Here is a 22682-nt window from a genome sequence, read left to right as displayed (position 1 = left end):
CAAATACATCAAAAGTCTAACATATGAAACTTTAAAAAGAGCCTTAATATTATCCTTTAAAAATAAATTATTATTACATTATTATTAATGAGCTTTTACTAGTAGCAGTAGTAGTCATCTCAGAAATCTTCATCAAACTATACATTATTTGGTCAATAAATTAATGGTGGGAAATGCATTATTGTCTCTAGCCAGCAGAGTAAAGAAGTGACTAAGAAAAAATGGATTTGTTTATCTTTGCTTACACTGGACAGAATGAGACTTTTTGTGGACAAATCAAAATGTTGTATGTTAGACACATTTAAAGATTCCAATTTTTGTATGCTAAACCACTGGAGGAGTTTACAGAGAAAAAACTTCAAAGATTTCTCTGTAGGGTTCATTATTTGCTGTTTGATGAGAAAGGAATAGTAAATTGCTTCCACTTCAAAACAGAGTATTAGTGTAGCTATTCCAGTGGAAGACTAGACATATATACAGCTAAGAAAAATGCCTAGAATCACTGCAGTGACTATTACTGAGAATCAGTAAATGTTTGAAACCACTACTCATTCATGAGACCTAGCATCTAATTAGGTGGCAGATTAAGACCTTGGTCACAGTAAGATCTTCTCAGCTGAAGTAAATGGCACCATGTGTGCATACTAGCCAACTTCTTGCCAGCCTCCTTTAAAGTATGTGTTTAAGACAAGGCTCTTGTGGATCACTATTTGAGCTATCTAATTTGCCTTTTCTAGCAGTACTTACCTCTTTCCAACCATCATTTGTGATCATCCTCAGCACCCAGGTTAGACTCCTTTTTCTACTCATAGAATTTTCCTGTCTCATATACTCTTTATGCCAGTCTTCCTACTCCTGCATTTTACGCCCCATAGCCTTTCTCTTCAGTGTTTGCCTCTGCACTGTGTGATCACTCCATTTTCTTTCTTCCCTCAAAAATCTCATCTCCTGTGTTATGCATTTTAATTCCATGGCTGGTTATATACCAGTGGAGAAGGGGCCATCATCTTTCCTTAGAAAAGTACAACTTTAATGCTCTGTGGCTATCTGGAATAGTAGTATCCTTCTTGTGCACTTGCTTAGGCTGTGTGATGCGCTTAAGCAAAAGGAGTCAATGCTTCACATTGATAACAGAAGCAAACAGTGACTGTTTTGGTCATTTGAAGCAGATGAACATGAGCAAAATACCCTCTAACCAAAATTAAGAGTAAATGCTGTGAAAATTGCAAACTACGTAATATTGAGCATTCCAGCTGTGTAAGTCCTTCTACTTCATTTGTCAAGAAAGGCAAAAATACCGCTTTGTTTCCAGAGATTCATGCAGGCTTTTGTCTCTTTTTACTTTCCTTGGCCTTCATTTGACTTTCATGTTTGAACCTTTGGAAGAGTACAGAATAGAAGTCATCCAAAATTGCTAAGATTGCCTGGTTTCATATTAAATGATACAAAACCTCTGAGTTCAGCATAATTTCCACCCGAAATCATAAATCTGCTCACAGTCACTCAGCCTGTGATCATGGAGAAAGTTTTTAAAGGGCTCAAATGTAGGTTTCATAATAAAACCTGTCAGCAGGTTTGGATTTCATTGCAAAAAATTTGTACAGTTCTTTTTCAAAAAAGGAAACTGAGAAACTAGCCAAAAGAAAATTCATGACCAAATCATTCAATCACCAGAAAAAGCACATAAATTTTGCCTACTGATCATGGAAAAAAATGCTAGTAATTTTCACCACTGGTCTTTTTCTGGACAGAGAATGTAATGAAATGAATGGTTTGGGTTGGAATGGACTTCAAAGATCATCTAGTTCCAACTTCCCTGCCATTCCCCCTTGTCCCATCTCTACATGCCCTTGTAAAAAGTCTCTCTCCAGATTTCTTGTATGCTCCCTTTAGGCCCTGGAAGCTGCTCTAAGGTCTCCTCTGAGCCTTCTCTTCTCCAAGCTGACGGGGAGCCCAAGCTCCCTCAGCCTGTCTTTATAGGAGGGTATGCTCTAGCCTTCTGACTATCTTCATGGCCCTTTGGACTCACTCAAGCAGGTCCATGTCCCTCTTGTGTCGGGGGACCCAGAGCGGAATGTAATCTTGTGGTGCTCAAGATTACAATTCTGGCAATCTATCTAGTCTGACAAGACAAAAATCAGCCAGATTAAAAGCTTTCAGAAAGTTACTAAACACAGCACATATGTTGTTAGGTGCCTAGTCTACCAGAAGATAACAAATGTATTATGTCAAATTAGGAACAATTGTCTGATAACTGAAAAAAGATATTAGACTATTGTTACATGTTGAAGAAATGCTTGCCTATAGAATTATCAGACACCGTAAAAAGATGGCATTTGTCTGTGCAAATGTTCATGGTTCTTTGATCAGTATTGAGATGAGCATTAAAGAAAGCATAATTCTAAAGATTTCTGTCTGGTAAGAGCCATGCTGCCATTTTTAAAAGTTAACTTTTTAATAAAATGACAGGACTCTGAAGGCCAAAATAGCTGATATCTTTTAAAAAAGGTAAAATTATTAAATCCATGAATTGAATTTGAGTAATTGTCATGAAACTACAGCATTCTTGCAGACATATCGTCCATGCTCAAGATATATGACAGGTCTCTGGGCACGTATATGTAATATATCTTAAATGGCTTGCTGGAAAGGTCTTGCTAAAAATACTGTTGTCTGTCTTCATAATTGAATAGTTCTAATATGTGCCTTTTAAAATGCTTATGTTCAGAAATTGTCAGAAGGGTACTATACTTCTAGAAGTTCCTTAAATGTGAAAAAAAAAAAAAATCTACTGTTTTTATGTGATACTGACTACAACACAATATATTAATTCACAATGTCCTTTTGAATTTTTATTTCTTTAATGAATAAAGGGGGGTTCACTCAAGATACTGAATTTATTTTATATTCTTCATGAAACACAAGGAAATGCATTTCTCTTAATGGAGAGTTAACTAGTGTTAACACTTTACAAATTTATTTAAAAATCTGTGTCTATGTACTATCTTCCAGTCCTTTATATTGCGTGTTAAGAAAAATATTGGAAGAAGCCATGATGGTTTTAAAGGAGCAGCAAAAATCAGTAGGAACCTACTTAGAGTATTGCAGTATGCAGATAAGCAGCTTTGCTAAGCCTGAACTTTGCACAGCAACATCAATACAATTTGTAGAACAATGAACTTCAATACAAATGCTGTGAAGGGAGAGAGGAAAAATGCTTCTTATAAATGAAGCAGTAAAAGGTGTTAATGCTTGTTGAGAAGAGCCCGCTTGAGTTATTTACTGTGCTCAAATACTTTGCAAAAGAATTCCTAGCAATAGCTACTTCAGAAAAAAAGGCATGGAATTGATGTGGCCTGTTTGTGTGAAATGCAACCCTCTACGAATACAAAACTAACACTTTGAGAAAGGCTTCATTTCCACGGGGTGCAGCAAAAGAGTAATAGTTGTTGGGTTTTAATTGCACAGAATTTAAATGTCTGTATGCAAAGAGATATTTTAAATCTGACAAATAATATTTCAATGTAAAAGATGTGAAATATTTTTGTGTATCATAGCTTCTTAAGTGTATGCTGTAAGGATTATATTGGCATGTGTCCTGGATAACTGCATTACATTTAGGAGTGATAAAGACATGAATAAGTTATTTTGTTATACTAAAGAAAGGATACGGTGAGGTGTAAGAGTTTTAAGTACTCACTCTTAAGAAAATAATTCATTGCATACCTGGCTATTTATTCAGCTTTCTGAAACGGAGTAGTGACAGCAATCTAGCCTCCAGGCTTTCCAAGCACTGAGTGGGCCAAAATAGTAATTCCAAATGTAAAAGATGAATGCTTCTGTGACTATTCTAGCTTTGCTGGGAAGGCTGGTTTCTATGAAGTTTTTGGGTAATCTTTTGGAAAACTTCAAGTGATCATCTGTTCTCATGCTTGTGTCTGGAAGGTCTAATAGTCTGTCAGACTTCTGGTTTCTTATTTTTTGGGATCATCTGATAGTTGTCTTCCTGTGTTTTTTCTGTCTTTTAATATGCATACTGAGGAAGAATGTAATACTAGAGACTGCCTGGTGTGGGTTAAAATGGATTCAAACCAGATATTAACATAACCACTGGCTGCTGAACTTTGCCATCAGAAAGCTCTTAGGGTCCCTGTAGCTGCTGCCTTCCTTATCCATGATTTCAATACATGTAGGTTGTTAAGTGGGTGATTGCTCTTTCCCTGTCCCTGCACACTCAAGCCTTTGAAACTTGGTTCTCTGGATCTCCCCCCATGCTGGAGCTAGTCTTGACAGCACTGCAGGTGTGGTGGGTTTGACCTTCCCTAATGTGTACCTTGGGGAAAATGCTTTAAAATTTAAAAAAAAAAAAAAAAAAAAAAAAAATTTTTAGTAAAAGCTGCCCACAAAGGTTTAGGTCCAGAAAGTGAATAATTTCTGAATAATATTTCTCATTCTCCCCAGATTCTCCTGCTGCTTTGTATGAGTAAACACTAGCACTTCCTTACTCTTCAAGTCCACTGTCAAAATCAGATGAGAAATCAGCTGCTGTTTATAATACCAAAAATTAATTTACATCATAGGAAGTCCTGTGCATTTTGGTAAGGGCAACATTTAAGTTTGAAATTGATAGCTAGAAAAATCTAATGAGACAAACAGTATAAGCATGGGAAGCAGTGATCTGAAGAGTATGTGTCTTGGTTTGATTCCCAAAGTATTACAGATCCTAACAGAGAAAACGTACCTTCTTGACTGTTGCTTAGATCAATTATAAGCAGAAAAAGTAAATGCATTTTTATGACAATGTAACAGCTAAATTTTTTTACTGTTTATCTATTTCTACGTTTTAAAACTGTGAATATTGCAGTAGCATGGGAAAAATGTGGAATTTAATTTTGTTTTAATTAACACAATGAACAGTGACATTTCAGCGTGGCTTAAGCAAATTCAGCTACTCTCATTTAAATGTTTGGAACATTTCTATTTAATTGTAACTTCCTAAAGATTGCAGGATTTCATGCATTGATTTTGGCCCAGAAAATAAAAGAAATCATCTAGTAAGCAGTCTTCAGCATACAAGGGAAAACAAAAGGCTACGTTGCTGTAAGAAACCTGAGATTGGATCCAGGGATACACCTCAGCACCTTTGTCAATTCTTGTAGACCATTGAATGCCCCATGGCCTCAGAGAGCACTACATACAAGTCTATCTGCCTTGATGCCTCTTGAATGTCACCTGAAAGCTGTGCTTTGTCCCGAACACTTTATTATGCAAAACCCAAAATGTGGTTTTATTTGTTTGTCTGTCTACGTATATATGTATTTATTTATTTATTTATTTATTTATTGTCAAGAGCAATTTTGCATAAGACCTGTAAGGTAAGATGACAGCATTGCAAAACATCCAGCTACAATTTCAGGCATGTCTTTGGGGAAATTATTTTAATACTGTGATATTTCTGAATCAAACACATGAGTCCTGCATGAAAATCAGTGAGAATCAAACTGTTCTTGTTGCCTTTCTGTCTTTGTTGGATACTTAAAAGTCTATCAAAACTTTAATGCATTGAAACTTTATGTTGTTTTGTGAGTTGTTATAAAATTATGGACTTACCAAGATCTGAGAGAGTTGGTACGGTTGGAATAGGCACCCAAATCGGTAAAATGTTTTTTTTAAAACTTTGTTGGAACACTTTATATCACTTTCATTTGGAAATTGGAATAAAGCATTGTTTGAGAATTTTAAAGTACTTTGAGTATTTCTGCTTTTAGTAAAGTTGTATGAATATTTTTGCTCATGGTTTCTCTCTTTGCATGCAATATGGCTAACTTCTCGTCTTCAGTGATAATGAACTACAAAGCTGCTGTGTTTTCAGCTAGCTGCCTGAATTTTGGTACTTACGCTTGCATCACACATCAGAAAGCTTGACTGGTCTTCGTAATGGCACAGATTAAAGCTAACCACGTATCTCTTCCTACAGCTGAAGCATTCAGCTCCAAACACAACTTAGCAAGTGTGAAGACAACACAACTCCTTTTACTTAATTGCAGCATTGCTGTGGTGCATCCACTTGAAGGTCCAGATGCATGGATTTTGCTCATTTTTTTTAATGTCAGTGCAACATAATTTTGCTACTGTGAGCTTTGATTGTTTTCTACAACTTTCTCTTCTGCTGTGGAAAAGGTAAACCTAAATGTTCCCTGTAAATGGTGGTAGCATATGAGCATTCTCTGCTATCAATCTGGTGGAGTTTTTCTGTTTGTCACATATCTGCCGTCTGTGACTACAGTGATTTGTTTCTTTTCTGTCTGTCTGAGACTAATGTGATGTTGATTTGAAAAACTGATAGAGTGGCCAGCCTTTCATTTATCTTGGGGAGGATGCTGGAACTAAGTCATTACTCTGTTGTTGAAGTAAAGGAATTATGCAGGAGTCGCTCAGCAGTGAGGACCCTAAGATTGTTTCCAGAACAGTTTGGCTTACTGAAAAATAAGTGCTGTGTGAACAAACTGCTGTTCCTCATCTAATATGCCACCAAATAATATTCTTCATCTAATATCCATCCAAATAAGTGAAAAGGCTGTTCTTTGATGTATGTTAAGTGCTTATTAACATGAAGTACTTAGAAAATATTTTCCATATTTCCAAGGGAAATCAGGGATAAATCAGCCTTCATTTTTGCTTAATCCAAAATCTCCCCTGGACACATTTGGAAAAAATCTACTTAATTGTATATTTGTTCAGGGATATCAATTTGTACTTCATGATGTTGTTATGCCAAATGTAGCGTTTCTGCAGTAGGTCATAATTCAACACTCCAAATACACAGCAGCATACTATTGATGCTAACCCCCAGGAGATGGGGTGGGTAAAATATTTGAAAGTCTGATTTCTAGTACTGATTTCAGCAAAGGGAAATGTAAATAATCTGTCAGTTTTCATGTCTTTCACAGCAAGGATTGCTTCCCTTTTAAATCTTATTTTCCTATATGGGAAATGGGGCTTTATCTGCATCTTGCCGCATGGAATCCTTTGATGTTTCAATTTCTAAAGATTTGTTTTCTTTCAGATTTTTCATCTATGGTGTTTGTATGTGCAGTGTTATTTAATCCTAAGGAAGAGCAAAGTGGTTGATTTTCATAGTTTTAAGATATGAACACTGTCACTTGGGGCATCTACTTACCTTTTGACTAGGAAATGAAATTTCCCTTTTACATACGCAGTTTCTCTTTCCAAACCTACTGGGCACATCTCTGTCAGATGCAGTTATATTTTGAAGAACTACTTCTCATAGAGGAGAATAAACAGCAAATACTCAATGATTTATTTTGACTTTTAGGCTTCAGTGTCTGAAAACATTTGAAACAATGACTTGGGTAATATAAGAGGAATTATTAGTGGGTTATGGATGACGTTAAGCTCTTTTTATTCCATAGTAATAAGAAATCAAATTATTTATGAGGCCTTTAGCAAACATATAAGCACAAGTTTAATGCTCTGGACTTGATAAGGAGCAGTTGTTCACATTTAATATATGAGGAAAATATTGAAATTGGGATTTTCAGTGTCAGAGGATTAAAAATATTGCTTTAATAATGAAATATCTCCTCAGATGCTTGGAAAATGGGGATGTAAATGTGTTAAACATATATAAAAGATGTGCTGCACATCTTGGAAAGACATGCTGCATGAGGTTTTATAACAAAATACAGATCTAATACACAGACTTTTTTCACCAATATTGGCTTTTGCATATATCAGCAAAATTTTGAGTGAAATTTTGAGAGAGATTTAACTAATTTGTGCTTGCTCATTTGAGGTTTTGAGCATTGGTTTGAGGGGAAGAGTCAGGATTCTAAAATATCTGAATACTTTACATTTTTTAGTACACAGGGCAAATAATTTGTTTTACGGTGCAGATTGCCCCAAATAACATTTTCCAGACTGTATTTGCCAAGCAAATTCTGCCTGTGATAAATGTAAGCAACATGGAATGGAAAAATGGTCAGAATTTAAACTTGCTCTGCAATGATTTTTCCACCTAATGACCATTAAGTTTTTTCAAGAACTCTGAAATGAAACTTCTATATAGACAGTCACCTATATGCATTGCTAACTCATATGTTACTTAATTTCTGTGATTTTCCCCAAGATAAGCAACTGGTGCAGCGACTTTGCTGCTTGAATTTTATTCAAACTAATCAATCAGGACAGAAAATGAAGGCATTATTAACATTCAAACTGCATTTTCACTTCCCACAGAAATGTTTTTTATTATTATGGCTAACTGTGTCAGCAGTCAGACTAGACATAGACTCATTGCCAATTAATATAAAAAAATCCTGTCTTTGATTTACTAGGAGAGACTGAAGGGACAGAATTTTTTATTTTATTTCATGCATTTCCTCTCCCCAGGCTTCACCTGATTAAGGTATTGGCTCTCTGTGGGTCAGTATACTTTTAAATTATTAACTACTTCACTTCAATCTATAATACTTAATTAAAGCTTAAAACAAAAATAAATTGGTTATGTTTGGTGAAAACGTTGTCAGCCAGATGGGATTTTAGCAACATAATAGTGCTGATAGGTTTGTTTTGTTTATAGCAATACTGGATGACCTTGAAGTGTTCATCTGGCCAATGTGGACTCTTTAAGATAAGAACCCAATTTCTTTTCTTCTCTTTACCTGGGTTAGGATTAACAGTTTGCATTATCAAAAGGCTATTAGTACATGACAAGCCTACAGATATTTCTTAAGTTATTTTGCTTGCTGTCACTCGGAGCCAGGATGAAGGCACTGTCAGCAGAACTCATACATGTTTGACTGCAGCTCTGGCTGTACAGAAAAGAAGGTAGCTTTAATATTCACCCTCCTAGATTTGCTATTGCATTCCTTAAAGTCTCTTTTTGTGTTTGAGCGGATCAATGCTGTTGTTCTGTTGCCTTGAGAGGCAGAATTTAAAAATGGAAAAGTTATTAGATTGAAACAGTTATTTCCCTGCAACCATAGAACAGAGAGCAACTAGATTAAGAGTTAGGTATTAAACTCTTCCAACCCTTCTCTTTTTTGCTGGAACCATTAAAGTCCAAAGGACTTTGTAGTTGGTATCACTTAAAACCAGCTGGACAAGAAATGTAATTTCAAAATGCCACAAAATATTCTGCCCTAGTACAGACATCAGTGATGGCTGCTCTGCTATTTCTATACTTTTCAGTTGCCACTCAGGAGTCAGAGCACATGTTCTTTTCATAACAAAAACAAAAGCCTTTTCAGTAATAAATTCTGCTAAACTCTTACATTTTTAATCCCCAGTTCCACACGTATGCAACATACCATGATTCCCTGGTTTACATCCAGCTGTTTCTTCAAGGTTAATTTGCTGTGAAAAGAACTTGCTTTTGATATCCTAGAGAGATTTTTATACCTTTTAAATAACATAGATGCTCTGTTTTCTTTTGAATAACAACTACAGCCTCATGAGATTCTTCCTCCTGTCTTTCTCCCTTCTATAGTACAAATGCATTCCTTTAAAGGGAGCATCTGGGCTGAAGTTTTCTCCTGCTTTTATAAAACAAAATGTTAAAAATGAATTTTAAAAAGGTCATTGTATGGGCTATGAGTGCCAGTCTGATACAGATGTTACTCAAAACTGAACACAGGCAAGCACCCTTTTGGCTAAGATCAACTTTAGCTCTGGTTTGATATATCTTACATCAAGCACTTTCAGGGGTCATGCATCAAAAGAAATGGTGTGTAATTTCCACTAACTCTGTTTTGGGGGTATTACATACTCTTAAAGATCTAGGATTCAGCTTTTGAAATTGTTTTAGGTATATGTATTTCCTGAAAGTTGAGAACTTTACCTTTAAAAATTTGGCCCCATGTACTCTAGCACTCACCAGTCTGTAAAAAATTGCATGGTAATATAGGTTGCTATCCTGCTGATCCTCAAAGACAAACCTCCTCCTTCTATTCTGCTATTTTCAGTGTGTATAATCTTCACACTCAGAACACTGTGAAGATTTGGATTGTCGATATGTACCTTGCTGGTTGGAAAATGCTGCCTCTTGCCTCCTTGGATTGCTAACAGTAAGCAGGCTGAGCTGAGGTGCTAACAGACAGAGGAAATAAAAGGAAATAATGGGAGTTTAAAGAGGAATTGTACAGAGAGACAGAAAAGGCATTAAAATGTCTTCTCACTCTCCAAGTCATATGTTTCTGTCACATGGAGCCTTTGCTGTATGTATTTGGCAGGCCCTTTAGTGGAACCTGCAGCTATCTGGCAAGAAGAGAGGCATAAAGTTGATTTATCTGAGTCAAAAAAAGAGCCAGAGCTTACTGAAGCATGAATTTGCAGTGTACCTTAAAGGGTAGGCGTGGATATATAAGCAGAATTTCACGTTTATGTTCCCATAGCGTAGGAGAGGTTTTCACAGAGATTATCATGGAGATTTTCTCTACAAACAATATCACATTAAGCAGAGATTTATAACACAGAAAAGACTTGCACAAGGTACACAAGTCCATATCTACCTTGAATACCTGGCTAAGTGACTGAATTTTAAATCCTGTGTGTGTGCAAGAAAGCACTGAAAGAAGATGCACAGGAGAAGCATAAACCTTGGTATATATTTTTTACATCTGCAAATTTTATTTTGGGGTTGTTTATGTCATCAGCTTTGTTTTTCTAGAAAGTACAAAACTGGGAAATAATATAAACATGATCCACAAGTGAAAGGCAAACGGCATGCAGCCAGCCCAGAAAAAATGGAACTCATTACTGTGATAATTTTTTTACATTAGGAGATATTTGTGGTGGTTTAGCCTGTGCAAAATAGATCAATACACTGAAAAGTTCAGTGAAAGCTTAATCAGTTCAGGTTTGTAATTGTCTTTGACTCAGTAATTACATAACTGGATCCTTCTACCTGCCACATCCCTTCACAATCATTTTATTGTCTTTTAGTGTCACTGTGTCGGATCCTATATTAGTTGATAATAACTTTGGTAGGGTTGTATCTTGCGTTTTATAACCTGTTAGTAATTTTGCACCTCAAGTGTGGGCATCATGGTAGTTCACTGTTAATTAATTCACTTTGAATTTTAAATCTCTAAATATTTAGTACTTGGCTTAGATAAGAGAGGAATTGCTGATCTGTTGGTTGAGTATCATAACTTCAGTCATCAGGTAACAGGAAAATGGACACTGAATTTGGTTTTATTAAACTTCTCAGACATGACTGGGTATTTTTTATTGTTATTTGATGCAAGATCTTTCTGACAGTTTATTTTAAAATGCACATAGTTAAATTTTCTTAGTTGTATTCATTTTCCCCACGTTCATCCAGAGAGCACTTTAACTTTCAAAGAATCCTAAACCAGGGAAAGCATGATCACCTTGGGAAGAATATTATCCTCAGCACATCTGAGAAAGTCGCATGCAGAGGGCTTCAGTTATTTTAAGCCAATACTTTTGTCTCGAAATAGCAAACCTACTGTGAGAAAGTTGATTATTACAGCAACTGGATGCCGGCACAGTGGACGGCAATGTGGATAAAGGTGTTAGCAGAGCCGCAATTTTGGCTATTTCCTGCAAACCCAGAGCCTTGTAGCAGCACCATGGCTGACCAAAGGCTCAAGCTAACACTCTGATGTTACTCATAATCTGGTTCCCGGCATTATAAATCATGCTGTATTGACAGAGGGGTCAGTCCTCTGAAGGTGTTGTCATTTGATAGGGGATGCTGACATTACCGATGTTCCCCTAGCAGAAGGCAACATGTGGGTGTGAAGTAGGCTTAGAGAACCTAAGCTTTGTACAAACATCGTGCTCTTTCTGCAGGTTAATCAGGTCTTTTATTAAAGACCATGGAAATGTCAGCAGTCTGAACAAATAAACCAGAGCTGTAACTGAATGTTCACTCAAACAATGAAATACAAACCCCCTTTTTTATTAATGTTCTTCACACAGAGACAAAATGGATGAAAATTATAATTAGAAAATATATATTTTCTAAATATTGTCTATAAGCTTCAGTACATAATTGAATATGCATTACACGTTTGTCTTGCAGACATGATCACACTTTAAAGCCCGCAGTCCAAAATTTCTAATGAAAAATGTTGCTTAGTAAATAGATTAAATAAATGGACGAATTAAGTAATTAAGCAACCTTTTGGATTAATTAAGAGATGATAATGGTAGGAGGAAAAAAAAGATAGCTTTTGTACCAAGGCAAAAAGCCAATCATAAATCTTTTTAGTCAGAAGTATCAAATGCTCTTTAGCCAACCTTTTCTTGCAGGTAGTGATAAAATAAAACTATTCATGAAAATACATTTTTCTGAATTTTGGATGATGAGCCTGAAAGGTGACTGTGGATGATTTTCTGGCAAAGAACGGCCATGTACCCAGATCAGCAAGTGCCTACGTGGAGTTCAACATGAACCAAGGAACAACAAAAGGTGAAGGAGGATGGGAGCGAGGCACTGGGAGTGAGAATCCCAGTAAGATAAGAAGGAGCTGGAATTTACTGAGTTGCTAAATTGAGGACTGTTGAAAAACTTTGAAGGTCAGGTTCTCACACCTGTGCTTAACCAATTATGTGTTAGTTGTTAAGGGCCTCAAAGATATGTATCCAATCACAATGGGCCAAGTTAGTGCAAACAACTTTAAGAAATAGTATATAAAGAGTTAGTTTTCTATAATAAATGGCTTTGTCTGATCACATTGATCTCTGACTGAGTCCATTCCGTGACAAGTGACTAATAACACCTGCTCTCGAAAGATCCCATTCTTGTATCTTGAGTCCTAAATTAGATATAATATTTCTTGAGATAGTGTTGATTCCTATGTTGTTCTTCTAGGAGGGTTTTGAGGGGGTTTTGCAGGGGGGGTGTGTCATGGCTTGTTTTTTGTTTGTTTTGGTTTTTTTTTTTTCAATATGAAAACTGGCTGACAAGTTTGCTTCTTGCTCTTCTTATAAGATTTTTCTCTCTCCTCTTAAAATAAAATACTGTAGTAAATTTTTCTCTGGTTTGCTTATCTGAGAAAGTCAAAATAACAATAGATCTCCTAATCAGTGGAATGTAGATACAAATACAGGAAAACTATACTTATTGTCAACTGCAGCTAGGTGGGAGTACAGTTGGTAAAGCAAGATAGATTTAATTGCAGCAAGGAAAATTTACATTTGGTAAAAGAAAAACATCTTCTATCCTCTACTGTTGAGGATATGAAGCATTGGTATAGAAAACCTAGCCATGCCCTGTAATTTCCATTCCTTAGATAAATAGACAAATATTAGTTAGGAACAACAGTCATGTCCAATCTTTCTTTGTAACGGGATAGACTGAGTAACCTTTGTAGAAGAATGAGTGTGGAAGAAATTACGCAATACCTATCTAATAAGACTGATGAGAAAGTCAGTATGCAACTCATCATTTTTCAACATATGGGATTGTTTCTGCTGCCCACCTCCCCTCCCCCCCCTTCTTCTTCATTTTCACCTGTCTTTTTATTGTTTCCAAATGAAATGGAACAGGTTTTCCCAAAAGCACGCCATAGTCCTTGACAAAGTTGATCACACCTGTAGAACCATGACCACAGCCTCTGGAGCCTTCCTGTACTTTCAGATATGCCTCTGTTTGCATTGATCAGCTATGGTGAAGGTTAAAATGAAGATTTATACTTAGTGATGCAACGTAAATTCTAACTGATATTTAGTTTTGGCAAGCCTTCTCCTCTTTTATATGCTGAGCTCTAAGTTCTGGTGTTCAGCCAGTTTTTGACACAGGTGCGGGGTAGTGCCATCGTGTGGATTCAGGATGGGTGGAGACAGAAGATAGGCTTGAAAGACAAAAGTAGGTGTGAGGCAGGTATGCAGATAGTTTGAATCACCACAGAAAAATTAAGGTGTTATTCTAGATTACCAGGTTCTGAATAGCCAGCCCTCCATGACTTCTTGGATATTGAGCATCATTTAATCCAGTAAATTGTGGAAGCAATAAAAATATTTAATTGTAAAACAGAACTTGTGTCATAAGCAGAACAATAGATAAAGAACAGTTCTTTAACAGTATTCTCTTTTCCTAGATGCCTTATTTTCTTGCACATCGGTCATGCTTATTGTAAATGTCAGTGCAGGTTGGTCTACTTCAAGAAACTTTTGGTCTAACTGTGATAGTCACCTAACTAAGCTCAGTAGCATGTATAGCGTTGATGATGTCAGGACAGTGGAATCCGGAATGCATCAGAAAAAACAGGTACGCAAATCAGTCTATAGTATGAATGCAGCTGTGGTAGTGGGACTGGAAACTGTTGTATATGTGGAAGAAACTAAGGCTGAAATGGGACTTTTCAAGGAGTCCCACAAACCAGACTATATTTTGAAGTCACTATTAAAAATAAATACATAGATGAGATCACCAAATGGGATGTGAATTTTAATACTATATGGTGTGTTGTGCTGCAATTGCCCATGGAAAACAGACATTTTCTTGTTTGCTATGGGGAAAACAGTAGTGCATATTTTGAAACTTCTTAATGAATTAAAATAATAATCTGAAATTCATGTAGTAACACATTAAAAACCTGTAATGGCTACATTGTTAGATGGGTATTCTCCTATTCCGTAGCTGATCTAGCTTATTGATTTTAGATCAAAGCTTGTTGAGCAGCATAAGAAAGTTTTTCTTTCTGCAAAGACCATTAGTCTTTGCAGAAGGTGTTTGATTGTCTAACAGAGTTCCTGTTGGGTACTGTCCCTGTCACTGAACATATTATCCAGACATTAATGTTGATAGCTTTGCCAGTTTGTTTATAAGAAAGGCCAAAATCTGAAGAGGCACAGACTAAACTAAATCCTTCCTTCCTTCCTTCCTTCCTTCCTTCCTTCCTTCCTTCTTTGTCAAGGCCTTGATACTATACGTGAATAAGAAACCTAATATTACCTCTGCAGTGACTGTCTCATGGATTAATAGCAGAATTTAGTCTCCCTGCATGTTAACATGCACTGCTCTCTCAGCACCAATAAATTAACACAAAAGTACCAGCAGTTCACCAAAAACATTGAGTCCTGTGCTCTTTCAATTCACCTCAGGTGCACTATGGCTGAGATTTCATATGAGTAAGTCTGCTTGATGACTACTGTGTGAGAAGAGCCATATTATTGCTTTAATTACTTATAATGAAGGATCATGGGATGGTGATGTCATCATTTTAAGACTTACTATGTCTAAGTGCACTGCCAGGAAGAGGAAAGATGAATGATGACTTACGTACCTTGGACAAAATTCAGATAAAAACCACTTCAAAAATGTTAATTATTTGAGGTCATTTTCTATTACATAGGATCTGTTCTTCAGAATTTCTTACAGGTTAATAAAGATGATTCAGGAGTGTTCAGCCTGGGTTGGTTTGACAAGAAAAAGCAGCAACTGTGTGGGGGAGGGAAAAGAAAGAGACAAGGGGTGTGATTTATCGATGTGCACTTTGCTATTTGTCACTAACAAAGAGATGGTTCACAAATGTCTCAGACTCAAAGCTGTGATCTGTCAGAACTGCTGAGCTGAGGAAATAATACCACTAAGTAAAAATAGATTGGTCAGCAGTTGCAGACTTATCTGTAAGCAGGTCATCCCATACTATCTATATGTGCAGCAGGCAGATCATTTTGCTGGGTTAGGAGGAAGATAACTTTGTTGCAGTGTTGTCTGTTATCAGTCAATGTTTTTAATTAGTTACATGATTGACTAATAATAATTCCCCACTGATTAATTGATCTTTTTTTTTTTTGATCTGGCTAACGCTTTATTATGAGGTGATTTTTCATTTGAATGAAATACTTCATTATCAAAATGCAAAGGGTTTTTACCACTTCTGAGGGAATGAAGGAGTAAAAGGGTGCAGAGGGGAAGGAATAATGACATCTGTCAGGGAAAAAGATATTAAAGGTACTATTGATCAATGTTAGCCTGATAAAAATTATTTGGAGGCTCTGTGAAATAATTGTGAGGATCCACACTTTGTTTTTTAATCTACTGCCATTTGCCACAGATTAACCTTCTTTTAATGATGAAAGGAATAGAGTTTAATATTATAGCGCTTCTGTGCTCTGTAATAATGCTGATCATCATCCATAAATGCTCTTATATTTACTCAACGATAAACCTAATGCTTATTTACAATTTTCTTGGCATCTCAACTTAAACATAGTTATATGTACATACACAACCATCCTCTCTTCTTTGAACAGGCAATCTGTGTTATCATGGGTAGTGATGTGCATGTGAACTTGCTCATCATAAATCTGAGGCAGGCTTTGCTGCAGCTAGCAGGAACCATCACAATAAACAAGTGATGACATTGAGTTGGCTTATAAGATCCTGATTCTCCACACGTGTATATCATTATACCTTGTGGGTAGTATCTATAGAGTGGCAAATATGTTATATATATACATATATATCTCCCAGAAATGAGTTTGCAGATTGCCTGGAAATACTGAAAGAGCAACCACGCGTGTTGCATTGAGCAGTTAAGCTGCCCTTAATATTAGCAATGTAAATGCATGCTTAGTAAGCTGTTAAACTGAGTCTTCCAGAGGGAATGGACTGAGCTGTACTACATAAAGGCTTGTAGCACTTTTGGATGTTAGGCTTTAGAGTGTGAGCCTTGTGAGCAAAGCTATTTCTGCTGGCATATGGACCAGATTCAGTTTTGTCTTCATCTCAGTAGCTTATACTGTTCTAGCGTTGAATACCTTTTTATTTTATGTCCCAGTGTCTTTCACTGACCACACTGGCTGTTTCTCTTGACTGAGAAAATGTTCATGTTAACTTGCTTCCATCTCAAGATACTCATTTCATTAGACTAGTGACCCAGAACATTAACACAGTAATATGATTGAAGTCCTCCAAAGACTATCGTCAGTTCATCCACAGGCCTATCAATCTGACTAACCCCTGCAGGATCAGAATGAATTACATCTTTATGATTTTCAAGGGATGGAGGCTTAAGAAGAAAACATCAAACTGACTCAAGATGAAGCAGCCTGATAACTGATTTTCAACCATGTCAGTTAGTGGGTGCCTTGTGAGGACTCTAAGTCACAGAGAATGAGGAATGTACAAAGCTAAGCTTAACTAGGGCTCCCCACAAACTTCCAGTAGTCAAGCGAAGCTTTCCTTTGTCTCCTGAACAGACCTGTAGATACTGACCCTGAGCTCTGTTCCCAGCTATGCTGCTGACTCTGGGCAACTCACTTTGTATCATAGTCCACGTTTGTGGTCTCTGATAGTAAATGTGTTTTTCACTGAATCCCTTTCAATATGGGAAATATAATTCTGAGAATGGAGAGCATGAGGTTCAAGTTCATGCAACACTAAAAGCAATGGACATGTGAGTTACCTCCATGAAAAATCTTGTATTTGTATTCCAGAAAGATAAATTATAACATTTTTCGCATAGGAGCAACAAAAGCAAAATATGTTGTTCTAATACTAGTAGTGAGCTCTTTTAGTAGGCAGTAATGGTAATATTTTTGCCACAGTAACTATGTAAATGAGAAATACTCCACCCCTGCTAAGGCACTGTAGCTTTGCTTTTTGCTACCTGATGGTTAAAATGCCTATTATTAGCTGCAGTTTCTTAAGCCATTCAACTGTTTTGGATAGCTAATGAATTATCTGTTTTCTGCAAGTGGAAAGTATTACCATAATAACTTTGCATGTGTAGTCTTTCCAGCTACAAGTATTTGCTAAGCTTTAGATCATCCTTATGCAACAGCAGTGAAGCAGATAACGTGCAAAAGGGAAAACTCTCGCTCCCAGATCCAGTATTTCAGAGCATGTCCACTCACACAGCAGAGTCACCGCCCAGCCGCCTCAGACAGGCTCTGTCTCAACTGACTGGTGACAAACTTGCAGGGTTTATTCCCTGCAGTCCAATGCTGCTAATAAAGCCTTTCTACTCCTAGCTGTGGAGTTGGTGTCACTGTACTGGGGGATAAACATTTGAACAGGTGAAACATTCTGTTTCAGAAGGAAATTTCCAGACCTCATTCCCTTTGTCTCTAAAGTCAATCATCACTCCTGTCCCAAATATTGCAGGCTCTAACACCTGGGGCTAGCTTTAGATGCTGACTGTGTAGATTGCAGGCTGATGTGAGCCACAGGTGAGCTGCCTGCCAATTTGTATGGGGTCATGGGTGGTAGCAAATCCATTTTCCTAGGTTTCCTGAGCGTCTTGGAGCAACAAGGCCACTCTTCTGGGCTCTGTCAGCAGGCTCTGGGCCACTTTGTCACTGCTTTGTGACTTGCAGCCAGCCTGTTGCCATGCAGTACTGAAGTCTAGGAGACAATTTGGAAGTGGGACACTAACTTCTCTGACTTCATCAGGAAGCTGATCCTGGTAGGCCCTACACAGGTAAGAAGCCAATCCTTATGTTTTGCTCAGTACTGGTGCTGGGAAAGTGGCTGCTGGATAGAACATTGACAAGGAAGGAGCTTGTCCTGCCTGAGGGTGTCCTGCTGGATGGCATTCACTGCTCCATTATGCACCAATGCATGTCCTTAGTTCATTCCTTCATAGTGCCTCATGTTAGCCTTAGTGGCTTGGTGTCTGTATTAGCCTTCAGGGAAGCACTTGAACAATTGCTAACAGAAGACTCATAGCAGTGAGAGGAATTACATAGAGAAGTGCAGTAAGAGCAGAGTACCTCAGAGTTCAGGGAGAAAGCTGAAAACATGCAATGAAAAAGTTCAGAGGACAAATTTTTATTGTGATCACATAGTGGAGATATTTTGAATTCCTATTCATGTAGGATTTTGTAGCAAGATTAAGTCACCCTGCCTAAGCTAAGCTCTGAATCATCTTTATGAAGTCACTGCAGGTTTCTGATGGCAATAATCAATAGAAACTTATTTTCAGTCTTATTTCAAGCATTTCCTGGGGCGAAAACTATTCTCAGGAGTTCTATCTCATGGGTAATCACAGAAGGTTTAAAGCATGTTGCTGACCCAGGTCAAACAGCATTTCAGGATATATTTAGAAAGACTGGGTTAGATTCATAATGAATACACAGAGCAAAATAACTTTATCTGAAAACATCCAGTAAATAGTTTGATTCATATTCTAGAGCAAGACTCCTAAGCTAACACAAACAAATTTAGGATCTGTGAGACACTGTTAGGTGATGCTAAAGTCTTGAAATCCAGAATGGAAGATGTTGAAGGTCGTAGGTCATTTAAGATGATTTCTGGGTTGTGATTTGGGAGTTTTGTTTAATAGCTTAGAAGAAGCTATTAAGCAGAAACTCATCAGCACTGAACATTACCTTCATGCTCTTGATAGAGTGGTTCCAGTTGATTTGTGCTAGAGCCTCTTGTCATTTCCTGTCTATTTAAACTTCAAGTTCCCAGTGATTCAGAAATCAGTTCTGACAGAGCATGTATTCTTGGTTTCTGCTTTCTGCTGAACGAGATGTCCACAGGTGACAACCAGTGTTTCTTTAATGTAGTTAACAAGGTTAAAGAATCTTAATCTAATGCCCTTTCTTGTGAATGTCTTATTATTCTGACACAGTTTCCCACTAGCTTCTTAGATGGTGGGTACTGAGGACTATCAGCTTAATGTCTAGCATTGTACTTCAATGTGAACTGCTTAATTTCATGTCCTCTTATCTGTGGAATCTTGTTAAGAATTATTGTGCTAGGCATGCAAAATAACAAAAGTAGATTCACCAAAGGCAGTTTCCTGTCTAGCTTCTTAGAAGACTCTATCAAGCCAGTCTGAGGTGCACTTAGCCATTGCTTTTCTTTTTTTCTGACCAGTGGCATAGAAAGATATGTATTTCAGGCAGGCAATTTTTTTGTGTGCCATTAACATACAATTTTTTGTTAAATTTGGTTTGACATTGAGAATTTTTTTCAATGTGGACATACAGCACCCCTTGAAAAAAACAAGTACAACATCTCTATGATATTTTCCTAATAGAGTTGGCATTGTGGCCAGCAGAGTGCAGTTAAAAGTCTCTCCAAGATAACAGAGAAATAGTTACTCTTATATAGGGAGTTGAAGTGTGATATCCAGGGATTCCTTATCAGTTCAGGCTGTTTCTGTGGCCCCACTGCTATTTGGGGCACCTTCAGGAGAACCAGCCTGCCAGTGAGACAGAAGATTGCATTTCCTGGCTGCAGAAGTCAATATCCTGTATGTCAACATCCCTACAACTTTCTGCTCTAGGATTTTATTTCTTACAATCTCTGTCATCAGTAGTTCAAGAGGCTGCAGCTTTTTTTACAAACCACACATCCCTTTCATTCAGAGATGCCTTATGCAAAGCATTCACTGAGGAGCCAACATAAAAAATTAAGACAAAACCACCTTCCCGATGGGAGCACTTCCTTGGTATATGTTGATGAAATATGTCAAGACTCTTTAAATTGACTTCTTAGGTTCATTGCACGGTTTCTCTTTCAATCACAATCTTCTGTCCTGTCGCCTTAGTTGTGTATATTTTGTTACTTTTTCAATGGTTGATTTATTGGTGGAGAGACCAGCTGTGACTAGTTTATATGAGATGTGTTATAGGAAGGCTAAAAGAGTCTGGTTTAACTTAGAAATGTTGGCGCTGTAAAAAATGTTGATTGCAAGTTGACAGAGCATTGAGTTACTTTATTTGATAGAGCATTGATTTACCTGATTTCTTTTTACCTGGATGTCAAACCAGTTTCAGGTGTTAACTGAGCAATGTTTCAGTGTAGAAAGTGTAATGGATAAAAGAGGATAATTTTGGGTCATATCTCATGAATTGTGTTTGTCAGATCTAACGGACAGTAGTCAATGTTCCAAAATTTTCTCTTCCAATTAATGAGTGGTGTGCTGGCTCCAAAGCTATTGCTGCACATCAGACACCACCTGTGTGGCCTTGCTTGTGTTCACCGAGTTCTTAGTTTTAGTTAAACAGAGTTGTACCTTCCAACAAAACTGAAACAGCTGTGTTGAATTGCTCCGAGATACCATGTAGTCAGGAGTTATAAACAAGAAACTCTTTCTTTCATATATATGCTGCTTCAGAGAAATTGAAATTCCAAGCAAGACAAATTTCTCTGAGCTAAAATACAGGATACTCCACAGCCCACACAAAAAGAAAAAGACTTTAAGCAGCTGAACTGACCATGCTAACTTTAAAAAGAAACTGCCTAGCCATTGATAATAGGAGACATATATACGACTGTCATCTTGTCCCATAACATGCATGAATTAAAAATATGGTGGTAACCTACTTTTGGTTATCTGCTTTAGGCATTTAAATTTTCTCGTCTCTGTCTCCCCTGGGCTCTGATTTCTACTCTTCAAGTTCATGGAAGTCAAGGCACAAAGGAATAGTAGAATGAATTTCTAAGGGTTTATATTATTTCTGTATATGTGTGTAAAGGTAGGTGTAGTTTCACTAAAACAGAAACATTTCTATCTGAAAATTGGAAAAATAAATATGAAGCTGTTCTCAGTGTTTTGATTTGCAGCAGCAAGACAAAATAAAACCTTACTGGTTTATAATATTTTTTATAATGTGTATTACAAGCAGAGACTAGTTCGAAGTTATCTCATGCTGTTGTTGCTGTTTTTACTAGAGAAACTGCAGTCAGAGCCATGTATTAGATAACGGGTAACTGCAACAGAGACACAAATACACATTTCTTCTCCCCAAAATACACATATACAGTGTTTTGTGCTTTTACATAGGTAAGTGTGTCTCTTCAATAAGAAATGGTAGGAAATGCTCTATCAGTGTATACTTTAAAAGCTGTTGTGACCTGGCATTTTGAACAGGGACCTAATGGAAGAGAGGAACGGTTTTTTCCCATGCCCTTGAAAGTCAACCCACATCTGCCTCTGTGTTAAGTCTCTAATTTAAGGAACTTGCACGCTTGGCATTTTCTGAAGACTTTCTGCTAAAATCTCAGAGTGGTTCATTTGTTCGTAATGTGTTCTCCACTCTACAGAGCCGTAGGGCCATGAAGGATGTTGGAGGTCATGGATCTCTTGCCTTAAGCTGAATCTTTACTGGGCTGGCCAATAATTAGCATCCATTTGTCTTGTTGGTCATGACAATTTTGAGAACTTTCTAGTCCTTCTTAAGTTCAAATTGTGATCAAATTCCAAAGTTAAGGGGCAGATATGAGTCACGGCACTTTTTTGTTTTTTGTTTTCTGGGTGGCTTTGGGGGCTTTTGTGTTCGTTTTGTTGTGTTGGGGTTTTTTGGGGTTTGTTGGCCATACTTGACATGTTGTATATTTATAATATATCACTTCTACCTACAGTAGAGTCCAACAGTTTGCTGTTTTCCTTTAGAATGGTTGTTTTCAGCCATTTAAACTTTTGTGGTAACACACGCAGCACTCAGTGTGGCTCCATATAGTGCAATTATGAAACTTTGATTTAGAAAAGGTTTTAGGAAATGAAATACTGGAACAAGCTACATTCAAGGACAGTATTGTAGTATTAGGCACTAAAAACAGGAGCAAAGTTTATCTTTCCAATTTGAAATCAGAGTATTTATATATGTAATTGTATTTTCTTGCATTCATACAACTCTGGGCTTACTCAGTGCACAGCAAGAACAAAGCCGAGTCTTCTGTTAGTCTCAGGTATGTTATTTTGAGGTTACGTCTTTGGGTT

Source organism: Psittacula echo, assembly GCF_963264785.1.
Source record: "Psittacula echo genome assembly, chromosome: 6".
Lineage (NCBI taxonomy): Eukaryota > Metazoa > Chordata > Aves > Psittaciformes > Psittacidae > Psittacula > Psittacula echo.
Note: the sequence above shows the minus strand (reverse complement) of the source record.